Below are 12,548 nucleotides of genomic sequence, written 5' to 3' on the forward strand. Positions count from 1 at the left end.
TCTCAATCCTGTTCTGCCCCATAAATTCCCCTGCCCACCCCCTCATGTGAAAAGAGCCAGACTTCTCGTAGGGACACAGCATTCCTAAACACAAATGGTCAGGACACATCCCTTCACAATAGCACACAATAAAGTCTTTCAGCACTTATTAATTATTTGTAAAGATTAACTTTTGTAGCACTAAATCTCCACTAATAAATACATCACCCAATCCCCTGACACTCCAGAACTGCTGTTAACAGACACAATACACCTTGAGCAACAATGGCACCAAAAAACAGGTTTTAGGGGCTTGGTTCTGTGTTCTTTAAGTCAACTAAGTGATGCTGCCTTCAGACAGAGGGAGAAATTGAAAGGGATCGACCGTTTCTCCATGAGATTTAAATGAAATATCAGAGCCCCCCTTGCCCCCCCCCCCCAGTTCCATATTCCTTAGGTTGCTTCTCAGCTCCCGCATGAATGTGACTGCCTGCATTGCATGGATTTTGCCACTAGAATGCACCCTTATCTATGATAAGACATTGAGTCTGCTGCTTAAAAAGGTTAACTCTTTTTCTGCCAACATTGTCTAGCCTTAAGCCTGCCTTAGTCATCTCTGGCGTTCATTGTTTTAATGCATCGCTCATGTTTTCCCCATATATATGGATTTTGTATTAAATGTGAGATTCCTTTTTTTGTCTGAATTGTTTTTCTACAAGGAAGGTTGTCATAGGTTTTCTTGTAAACTATCTGTTTAGATCAAACTTAGTTATTTCCAAGTGGCTGTCCCTTTGATAGCTGATTAGATAGATAGATTAGATTAGATGGGGTGTATAGGGATAGATAGATAGATAGATAGATAGATAGATAGATAGATAGATAGATAGATAGATAGATAGATAGGGTTCCTGATAATTTTTATGGAATATTAGTCATATCCTGCTTTTAGAGGGACAAGGTGCTGGAGGTAATTTCTTTTATTGGAGCAATTTCTGTTGGTGAGAGAGACAACAGAGCTCTCCTTCAGGTCAGCTCACCCGCCTTGTCTCTGTAATGTCCTAGGACCAACACAGCTACACCAACACTGCAAATACTCTGCCTTTGATTTTCGTGAGGCTTTCCCATTGATTTTAAGGGGCGTTTTGCATGTCACAACAGCAATGCTGTACACTTATATAGCACTTGTCACCTGAAGATCCTCAAGTACTTTGCAGGAGTGATTAAGGTTAAATCCCTCCCTCCTCATGGTTAAAGCTAGGGAAACTGAGGCATAGAGAAATTAAATGGCTGTCAGACAGCAAGACATGGGCAGAGACAGCAATACAATACAGAGGAGAGATTTCACCCCTCTCCGGCCCCTGCACAATGTATAAAAGTGGCTAGAGTGAGGCATAAAGCCCAAATTCCCCTCACAGGAGGACTCACTTGGCGCGAACATTGTGGAAGACAGGTGTGAGGCCTGCCTTCTGAGGACTTCTCTGCAAGCCCGGCCACAGGGCTCCACTGGGAGGTGTGTATGAGAGTGGAGGTTCCCAATGGTACTGTGGAGAGTCTGGGCAGGCTGCCCTCATGTAGGCAGGTCCCTAGAGCTAAGTTACCATGCAAGAGCAAAGGTGTCTTAAAGATACCCTAAATTCCTTCCTACTGCGCTGCGAGTTCTATGCTGGGCCCCCCTCGCCGAGGCCTAGCACCCTCTCCTTAGTCTCAGCCGTGTCCTCTAACCATGAGACCATGGCCAGAGCCAGACTGAAGTCTTAAGCCGGTAGGCCTTAAACCTTTAGTCACAAGCTGATTCTGTCTGTAGCCTCTTGACTGAGGACTCTTCAAAGTGGTACGAGCAGCCTCTGTACTGGATGCTGCAGTGCGACAGCAGGTATTAAACAGCCTCCTTGTCTGTAGTCTGGACAGAGTTGCCAGTAAATGGCTGGGGCAGGGTGAGCTTCTCTCCAAGGCTGTCAGTCTGGCATCTTTCACCAGCCAGAAAGAAACCGTTTCATTTTAAAAGAATAGAAAAAAAGAAACCAGCCAGTCAGCAACATATGGCTGGTCTTCAGCTGCAAGAGAACCTGTGACCAGCAAAGATCATATTTCTCCATTCCTGTACATTGCAAGGGGGTAAGCAGGATAATATTTGAAATTTATATAAAACTCTTTCATATCTGGGAAGTGAACAGAAAGCATTCGGAAATCCATGTTTCTGTTAGCCTCTTCTAATATACTTTAAGTCTATATACTGCACATTTTATACATGGAATTTTGTTACTAAAGATCTCTTTGGAAAATGGTCACTGTTCTTTACTTCTCAGCTATGTTACACTTCATTATAATCCTCTCTGTAATGTGTAAAAGCCCTGGCTTTCAAGGATGTGATAAAAGAGATGGAGCGTATGCTTTAGTCTGGCCTCATCAGTGTATTTTGGTGCCACTTGGAATATCCAACAAGTTCAGAGGTGACTCACAAATATGGGTTTTGTTTTTTTCCCCCCCTCAGGGAACACTGTCAAATTAATTTCAGCCCCAAATGTAGGCTTTGTGAAGGAGAATGAAGTTTTATAAACATGAAAAGAAGTGTTCTCATGCAATTAAAGAAAAGCCAGTGACAACAGCTATTTTGGAATCTGAACATCCCATCGCAGGGTTTCGAGAGCTCAACATTGCTAGGGCATAAGAACCAGAGACAGAAAACTGACCAATAACAAGTGAAATAAGAGAGAGGTGCAAAAAATTAATCAGGCAACAAAATGGGATTTTGATTTCCAAGTTATTTTCCTATTTATTATATGGTATTTTTTTGAATCTTGTGTAAAACATTCTTTTCTTTTTCTTTCCAAATATGTCATTTTTCTCTTGGCAGTGTCCCTTTAAACAGCATTCTGCTTTGTAATCATAACGATAATTTAAGAAACCATTGCAGTTTTGTGTATGGAGCAACCCTAAGAACAGCCATATACCAATACACAAAAGGCAATGGCAGAGCATTCTTGGAGTGATGAGTGTAATAGCGGTTGTGAGGGCTAGGTGGCATAGTGGATACATTAGATGTTTACCTCCAGGGACATCCTTTCACACATGCTCTGGGCAATGATGAACGAAATTATCTCCTTGCAAGCAGTTTTCTGTATCACTCAAAAAACCTGAACACTTCAGTGCTTTAAGTGAAGACTGCATCGGTGTTTTGGTTCCTAACATGATTCTTGAGAGTATTAATTTTAAACTATCCCAACTCAAGGCATTGGTCACTGGAGTTGCTAACCTGCCGGAGCAGAAGCATTATGTAAGATCTTTGGCCCAGATTTTCAAGTGAGTAGCGGTTATAGGGGCCTTGATTTTAGTAAAGAGGAATGATTTTCAGAAAATGCCAAGTACCCAGCCTCTGAAAATCAGGCGGTCTCTAATGGGGCACCCTGAAAACAGAGGCATCCAAAATCACTAGTTACTTGAAGATCTTGCCCAAATGTAAGTCTAACAAGGGTGCTTAAATTCCATTGGCAGAAACCGCTAAGGGGCAACATTCCACAATCTAAGTTGATCGGTGACCAGAGAACTTGGCCCAAGTTTCTTGGACTGACAGTTATTTCATAATTAAAGGGCTATCAAAAGTTTTCTTTCCTTTGCTTAGTGCATGGGACTGGGAAGCAGGAGCCAATTCTCCCTTGGTAGGACATGAGGCAACACCCTATCAGATCTGAGTGGGAGTCACATGGTGGAGAACAAGACCCCTGGGTTACCTGCCTTCCCTGAACTCGCTGCATGACTTTGGCCATGTCATCTCACTGCTCTGCACATCAGTTTCCTTATCGGTAAAACAGGGGTAATGAAACTGACCTACATCAGAGGGAGTCGTGAGGCTTAATTAATGAACATCTTCGAAAGCGCTCTGAGTGCCTCAAGCAGCATGCTCAGTGAGTTTAAAATATATATATGTATATTTATTCTCTCTCTTCTCCCTCTCCCTCCCTCCCTGCAGCCCAGCTTTTCACTGCAATTCTTTTTAGATTCAGACAATGCCTCTTTGGCCCGAGCCAGAGGCACTGACTGAATCTCTCCAACAGTTTAATGGTGAAAAGGTGGGGCTGCAAGCGTCTGCTGAGGCAGCAAAAAAAAAAAAAATCAGTTGCTCTCTCAGTATCACATTCAAAAGGTGACCAAGACACAAACTTAAGACTGGAGTTAGCTGCAGAGTGAAAGTGCTCCCAGCTGAAGTGTAGAAAACACCTGCGTCTAATAAAAATAAAGAGAAACATCATCAATATCCAGCAAAGAGTATAAACAAAAAGAAGAGTATAAATTCAAGCTGTCTCCGGGAAATTTGAACAGATGCCCCATCCTGCTGCATTCTATAGGTGTTATGCAATTATTTACCTTCTGGTGCAATAAAATACGGGGGGGGGAGGTGAACGGTCCGGTGGAGGGGTTGTCATGCCAACTGTTGCAAAGTGTAGTGCTTTTGAAGCTTAGCTACATAGCTTGATACCATGGTGATGGGTGCAACAGAAATACGCGGGATAGTTTCAGCAGATGGAATCAGAGAGCAGCTTCTGGAGAAGCAAGTTTCCTTAAACGATCTTGGCAACTTCTGGGTTTTCCTTACCATTCCTATACATTTTTACGGATACTGAGATGTGTGGTCGTAATGTAAGCAAGAGAGGGCATATTAGGAGTCAGGAGAGAAGAAGAATGCTGATCTTCTGAACCCAGGTAATACACCTGCACCGTTCTGCGGCTCTTTTGTCTCACTGAAAAGCATCCAGCTCCTTCGAAGTCATGGCTGCCTTTTAGGTCCATTGCTGATTTTGGCCATGAATGTCATATACCATCCCATATGCCAGACTTGTTGTGCAATGTCATTTCATAACCCCTGAGAAGTTTGAAAATAACTTCTCTTCCCTTACTGATTTGGTCTTTTACCATTTAACAAACATGGATCCTTCCTCTCCCACCTTGGGTTATCATGGCGCATCAGCTGACATGGCTTTGCCTGCTTTACTTCCTTGTAGCATGATTGGGGTGGATTGGTTTTGTGTGGGTGGAGTGCTGAGAGCATTCCAACTGGCCGTGTCAGAGACCTGGCTGGGCACAACTTTGATATATCAACTCCACCACCAGCCTCCACTCTCCAGACCAGAGAGGAGCAGCACTTCAGGTCACTGAGAGTAGAGATCGCCCTACAGAAGAAAGATGGGGGTGTTTCTGTGTGCACTGTGGAGAAGTGTGAGTAAGTAGGTTGGAGAACAACCTGCATTGAGAATGAGACATGTCCACTGAAGTACGTGATGGCAGAAAAGCAACCGTGCTTGAAATCCAGCCAGTCAATCCTTTAGCATGGCTGCTGAAGTTCTCAGAGATGTCCACATAGTTCTGGGGGCAGGTTTTGCTAGTTAATTTGTGCTTCCTTTGATAGCCACCTGCCTGGCTGTGTAGCACCAGTGCCTAAATACTGTGGCTCTATGGTAATCAGTGGTCAATCTGCTCTGAAACATTCTGCAACAGTGTGACGATGGATTTGACTTTTTAAAATAAAAATGTCCATTACGGGAAACATTAAGTTAGGTTATAATTTTGTCCTGCAAGCAAACATGCTTATTTCCTTTCTTTCTTATCTATTGCTCGATTTAATCACTTTCTCTTAGAGTTTTCTATAGGATATAAGCGCTGCTTCACAGCATCTCTTAATCCTTCCTTTATTAAGTGTAAAAGAGGAGGAGTGCTGTCTAATGGTTAGAGCACATGAGTGGAAATCAGGAAACCAGCGTTCTGTTCCAGCCTGTGTCATGGACCCACTTTGCAACCCTAAGTTTCCCTGTCTCTAAAGTGGGAATAATATTTCCCCATCTCAAAAGGCAAATGTGAAGCTTAATTATTTGTAGAGCACTTTGCGATTTGAAATGAATGTTGCCATGGTGAATGACATGGCTTGAAAGCTCCAAAGGGAAACGTCCTTTGTACAAGTACAGAATGCCTTCACTGTGTTGGTCTCAGGATATTAGCGAGCCAACATGGTTGTGGCAATATCTTTTATTGGACCAACATCTGTTGGTGAAAGAGACAAGGGTTTTGAGCTGCACAGAGCTTCACGTCCTGAAGAACAGCTCTGTGTAATTTCAAAAGCTTGTTTCTTTTACCAACAGAAGTTTTTACCTCACTCATCTTGTCTCTCAAGTACAACATTGGCAGTGGGCATGGGATCTCCCCCTATGTTTACCAACAGGAAGAAGTGGTCCATTCAGATCCTGGCCAGTCTGCTGAGACTGTCACCACGGGTCCAGTTAGCACCAACCTTAATGCTGGCTTCTGTGATGTGGACACTTGCCCTCTTGGAACTAGATTGAGACCTACCAACTCATTCCAGATGGGACATGGAGCAACTGTCAGATAACAACTCATTTTAGTTCCTAGTAACACAGGCTGGGTGTGGGCCCTTTAACTAATTCCCAGAAACCTCCGCACCCCACATCTCTAACATTCATCACAATTATTTTCTAACGACAATCCTGCCACTTATCTTCTTTCTTGTTTCCTTCATCCCCCGAGTAATGAAAATATGACTATGGTATTTTTCCAAGAGCAGTTGTTAAGCAATTGTTGTTAACCCCACACCCCTTCTTTCCCCCCTCCTCATTTGAAGCATTTCAAGCTCTGTTGGATTTCTGGCCAGCGTTTTCACTGAGTTACCTTTTTCGATTGCCAAAAAAGCTAAACCAAAAAAAAAAAAAGTTATAATTTTCCAAGATTACTATGAATTAAATTTATAATAGTCACAGTTTCCCAGCCAGCTGGGACGCTGACAATTTGGAGGGTTCACCCATGCCTAGAAATCTGCCCTTGTAGCTCTGCTTTCCTTTGTTTCAAAGATTAAAATCTCAGAACGCACAGTTGACCCTAAGCTTGGGAGGGGTCGCTACCCATTTCTCCATCTGCTTCTGCGGCCTTGCTGGAATCAATAATGCAGATGTCCTGGGGCGGGAGAAAGTTATCACCTAATACACATCATGACTAGGCAGCACAAATAGGCCCTAGCCATATACTCTAAACTATGCTTTTTTCTTTTTCCTGTCTGCGACACATGCTGCCACATTTCATTAACCAGTTCATGACACCCTCACCTGACCGCAAATGCTATGTAGATGTATCCATGCAGCAGCTTTTTCCCCCAGCATGACCACTTGGGTGTGTCTGCATCTTCCACGCTGCTTGACTGGTATTTGTAACACTGCATGCTGGGCTGCTTTCCTATAGTGCCTCAGCAAGGGAATACAGTGCTTGGAGAATATGCACAAATAGCACCAGCCATGTATTCTGGGATGCCCAGGGAGCTGGATGGAAGATAGGCCAAAAATGTTCCACAGGCATGGGTAGAAGGATTTCCCACACTACAAAAAAACAAAAACAAAAACAGAGTGCTGAATGGGTGACAGGAAAACACTCTGTCATAGTTACTGGGCTAGCTTTCCCTTTGACCCCTCTCAACGTGCATCGTTTCAGGTGACAGGTCCCATGCCTTCACTTCTATCCTGGTGGAATCCCACAATTCATCTACTGTTAGACTGGGCCTGCAGCACCCCTTTGTGAGTGCTCCTCGTGCGTGATGGCGTTTGGCCATCTGCACAGATTCTGTGTGGAAGCAGTGACCAGCACGCGATACAGTGGCTCTGAATGGCTTCCTCAAAACAAGGTAGTGTTTATTTATCCATAGGAACGTGTCATTCAGAGAAAAGGCGTAAAACAACAAATGGCCTACATGCATACACCCTACCGAACATTTAGCATTTCCCTCAAAGCCTAAGCAGGGACAGCTATTTAAGACTCAGTGTTCAGGGTCTGTCCCTGTGTGTTAGTCTTCTCTCCTCCTTGAGTAGCTCCCTGACAACCCACTCTCTCTGGGCAGGCCCAGGGCCAAGGTTTTATTTCCTTTAGGGTTTGTTTCATGTTTCCCTCCTGAAGGCCTCCTCCCCTAGCCCAAGCCAGGGGCTTTGGGCCCAGCATGGTCAGAGGCAACATTTCGAAGGCATTGACATGTGCGTTATCAGTTTTGTACTGGTGACTGGGATATCTAAAGCCATTGTCTGCCTTCCTGTGGTTCTGAGGTGAGCTCCTGCTGGAGTTAACCCTTCGCAACCAAGTCGCTAACATCATAACAACAAATAAACAGAGACACGCATAATATTAATGAAAATAATGCAGATAGCTCTCAGGTTCTTCACACAAGTAAGCTGGTGGTAGGCGTGACATAGCTGGCTGCCATGGTGAGTATTAACTGCATTGTATGTAGGCACAAGCCAACTTTAGAGCCTATCAGCATGTTACTAACTGGTTACAAACCCAATTAAAAGTTGTAAAACAGCCAGGATCTTAGTGAGGGAGGATTTGGGTGACCGTATAACAGATTCAACATTTGATTTTTATGCTGTGCTTGCTCAGTTTGACCCTGCATTGCATCGTGGGTTCATATGGGCCTTGGGAAGATTAAATAAGGAACCAGACACTTGTCATATCAACCTGTTGCAAAACCTTTTACAACCATAGTTTGTCTTTACTGTAAGCCTATCATGGGGACTCTGCCATCCAGCCATAACTTCTGCCACAGCTGGATCCTTTTGCAAGTTAATACATATGTCCGAGGTCTTATGCTTCTCAAGGAGTCTGTGGATTTGACATTCAGGTGGGCAAAGGGACAGGATTGAAAGGATGGGAATGATGTCTGGAAGGGTGGGCAGGGTTCAGGGGAAACCATCATCTCCAAGCTAGATAAGCTCAGGGGACTCAACCATTGGGATGAGATGAGGTAGGTGTGGGAGTGGGAGGGTGTGAGTAAGGTCAGAGGGGTGACCTGCATCACAACCCTGTTTTACACCCGCTACAATCCCACGGAGTTCAATGGGGTATTAAGTCAGGACAGAATCTGGCCCTTTCTCCAGGTACAGTAAGTGTGCGTAAGGGGTGGGAAGCAGGAGAAAGGACTCATTCATGAAGCTGGATGAGTCATTGTTACACAGAATTCTCCGTGTCCTCCCCAGGCACTTGCCTGCTCTCACGGTGAAGTCTTCCTTCTCTCCTTAGCTTGCAGTCAGGTCCCTCTGTGAAGCCATGTATGGTAGCGTGTATGAAGAATGCTATAACAGCACACTGTAGCAGGTTGTATTGTTCATCTGTGCACTAGCTAATGCCTTGCATCCTCAACAGCACGGAAAATATAGACACTCTGACCCAAGCAACCCCCGGAGTGCACCAGTCTGGAAAAAAATTGAGATTGGCCCCTAAAATATCTCATTGCTTAATTCGACAAAATAAAATAAAATAAAACCAAATTACACCCCCTCCTCCCCACCGGAGATGTAATGAAATGAAAGGCAAGCCAAGAGGCAGGGAGGGAAGAAGGAGCTTGTGCCAAGCACAGAAACAGTGGGGCATTAAATATACAATTGTCTCTAAGCTTCCAAGACTCAGAGCGCACATCAAAGGCCTGAACTGAGTCCAAGCCATGTTCCCCCCCCCCCCAGGCCCATGAGAAAAGAGTTTCACAACCTGGGGGTTGCTCTCTCAACTTTTCCCCTTTGCTTTCAGAGCCATGATGAGCCCTGAGAGAGAAACATGGTGGGGGAGGGGGACAAGTCGATGCCTGGTGTTAACAGTACTGACTTTGCTGAAGCCGCAGGTGGGGTGAAGGGAGCACATGATGCTTTCTGTCAAGGCTGTCAGCTTTGTGCATTTGTATCAAGAGACCGCTGCAATTCTTGCGATGTTGAGTCCTTGAGCTGGGTCAGTGCAGGGCAGCTTTGCATCCTCATGACACTATGCATGTAGGGATGCAATATACCAACAGCTGAAATTAATTCAGAGTTCTTTACCTTCCCACAAGCTAGTCCTGCAGGATGCCAGACAGACTGAGAACACTTCTGTACAGGCAGTGATGGTATTTTCAGGGGACAGTTCACAAAGTGTGCATTTCCCAAAGAGGCAGTGTTGCCTAGAGGCTAGCACACTGGACTGGAACTCAGGAGCCCTAAGTTCTTTAACAGGCTACCCCACGTGCCTGCTGAGTGACCTTGGGCAAGTCACGTCCCTGCTCTGTGCCTCAGTTTCCCCATCTGTAAAACAGGGATAATGACAATGGCTTCCTTTGTAAAGCACTTTAACATCTACTCAAGAAAACTGCTATGCAAGAGGTATTATTATACTGTTATTAGTAAGGGACCCCAAAAGGTAGGACAAAAATGGAGTTCTCACTTCTGCTGACAAAAAACACATTTATGAAGCCTGCTACTGTGTCAATTTCTCCCGCAGCACATAACAAAAGTGATGCCACAACAAAAAAACGTTGCATGAGCATCACAGTATGATGCAACATTACAGTGCTGGTGTCATAAATAGATAAGTAAGAGTTAATAGAACAAAACTGCTTCATGTCTCTTTTCCCTGGAAAGGGTTAACAAGAACAGTCAGCCTGGCTGTCACCTGACCAGAGGACCAATCAGGGGACAGGATACTTTCAAATCTTGAGGGAGGGAAGTTTGTGTGTGTGCTGTTAGTGTTTGGTTGTTGTTCACTCTGGGGGCTCAGAGGGACCAGACGTGCAACCAGGTTTCTCTCCAATCTCTCCGATACAGGCTCTTATAAGTTCAGAATAATGAGTACTAGGTAGATAAGGCGAGTTAGGCTTATGTTTGTTTTCTTTATTTGCAAATGTGTATTTGGCTGGAAGGAGTTCAAATTTGTATTTTGCTGAAAGGATTTTAATATATACTTGTATACTTAGGCTGGGAGGGTATTCCCAGTGTCCATAGCTGAAAGACCCTGTACCTATTCCATTTTAAGTTTACAAAGATAATTTTTACTGTTTTTCTCTCTTTAATTAAAAGTTTCCCTGATTGTTTTTTTATTCTGCTGAGACCCCAGGGGACTGGGTCTGGATTCACCAGGGAATTGGTGGGGAGAAAGGAGGGAAGGGGGAGAGAGAGGCTAATTTCTCTCTGTGTTAGGATTACTGTCCCTCTCAGGGAGAATCTGGGAGGGGAAGAGAGAAGGAGGGGGGAAGGTGCATTTCCTCTCTGTTTTAAGATTCAAGGAGTTTGAATCACAGGGATCTTCCAGGGTAACCCAGGGAGGGGAAGCCTGGGAGAGGCAACAGTGATGGAAAGGGTTTAGTTTCCTTGTGTTAAGATCCAGAGGGCCTGGGTCTTGGGGGTCCCCAGGCAAGGTTTTGGGGGGACCAGAGTGTACCAGGCACTAGAATTCCTGGTTGGTGGCAGTGCTACAGGTTCTAAGCTGGTAATTGAGCTTAGAGGAATTCATGCTGGTACCCCATCTTTTGAATGCGAAGGTTCAGAGTGGGGAATTATACCATGACAGCTGGGAAGAAAGCAGAGGTGTTTTCCTCCCTAGATGAACTAAATTCAAGATGTATTTGGTTTTGTGCCGAGCAAAATAGCCTTGCAGAATTCACAATCTACTCATGAAAAGTGAGTCCTGTCCCAAGAAGATCAGGGCAGGTGGCCATCCCAGATTTATGATTCACAGCATTTTCGGAAAAATTAATTTAGTTTGCTCAGCTGATAAGGGAGGTCTGTGTCTCTGGAGGTGTCTCTTTGACTGATTTGGTTGGATAAGAGGAGGAATGACTAGGGTTTATAACATTGAACCCTTCTCCAGAAAAGGAATTTTAAGAGGGCTTCTCTGGAGCAATGGTTCGCATACACTGACCCATGGGTCACCAGGAATCCTTAGAATGAAATACACTGAGAACCAGGCAGTGCAAGATTTCAGTGTGGGGAGGGGAAGCATTTTCATGAGATGATCTTTTTCCTTCAGAATGGTCTGGGGAAGAAGAAAGCTGGAGACTGAGCAAGTACCCCAGGAGATCTTCAGGATTATGCTACTTTCCTGTAATTTATATAATTAAGAGAAAGCTTTCTTGCTGATCATAAGGCCATAGACAATTTTAACCAAAAGAGCATATTCAAGCACCCCAATCTGTCTTCATTTCTATGGTTCATTTTAATTCCCCCTTCCTGATTTTTCACCAGCCTCCCTTCACTCTTCGTTCTACAGAAGTCCCTCAAGCCATCCTGATCTAATTTATATTCTGTTTCAACTGGCTTCCAAGGTAACTGGTTCCTGTCAATACTCTCTATGCTATATGTCTGCCCGCAGTTTCCATTCACTGCTAGGGTCTCAGTTTCTAAATGATTCCCCTTAATTTGTGACCTCTTCAGTGATAACAACATCTCTGTCCACTTACTCCATTTCTTGCCTTAATCTGAAAAGTCTCGACAAGTCTCATCTTTTCGAACGATAAGCAAAGCCTTCTGCACATCACAGAATGTAGATTCTTCAGACCTGGTATTGTGTATTTTGCTCTCCAGGGAACTTTCTACAAATCAGTAACTTCCTTCTTGTGGGACAATGCCCTCCACTGCACAGAGAAGTCCAGACAGGGCCCAACAAGTGCCTTGTACTGTAAAGTCACAACATCTCATCTTTTGTTCGGAATTCAGCCCCTCTTTCAACACAACCTGGTACCTTGTTTATCGTATGTTACTGAAGGTGTGCACTGAGCTATGCTTTCAGTGATT

This window comes from Gopherus evgoodei, chromosome 11, assembly GCF_007399415.2.
Source record: "Gopherus evgoodei ecotype Sinaloan lineage chromosome 11, rGopEvg1_v1.p, whole genome shotgun sequence".
Lineage (NCBI taxonomy): Eukaryota > Metazoa > Chordata > Testudines > Testudinidae > Gopherus > Gopherus evgoodei.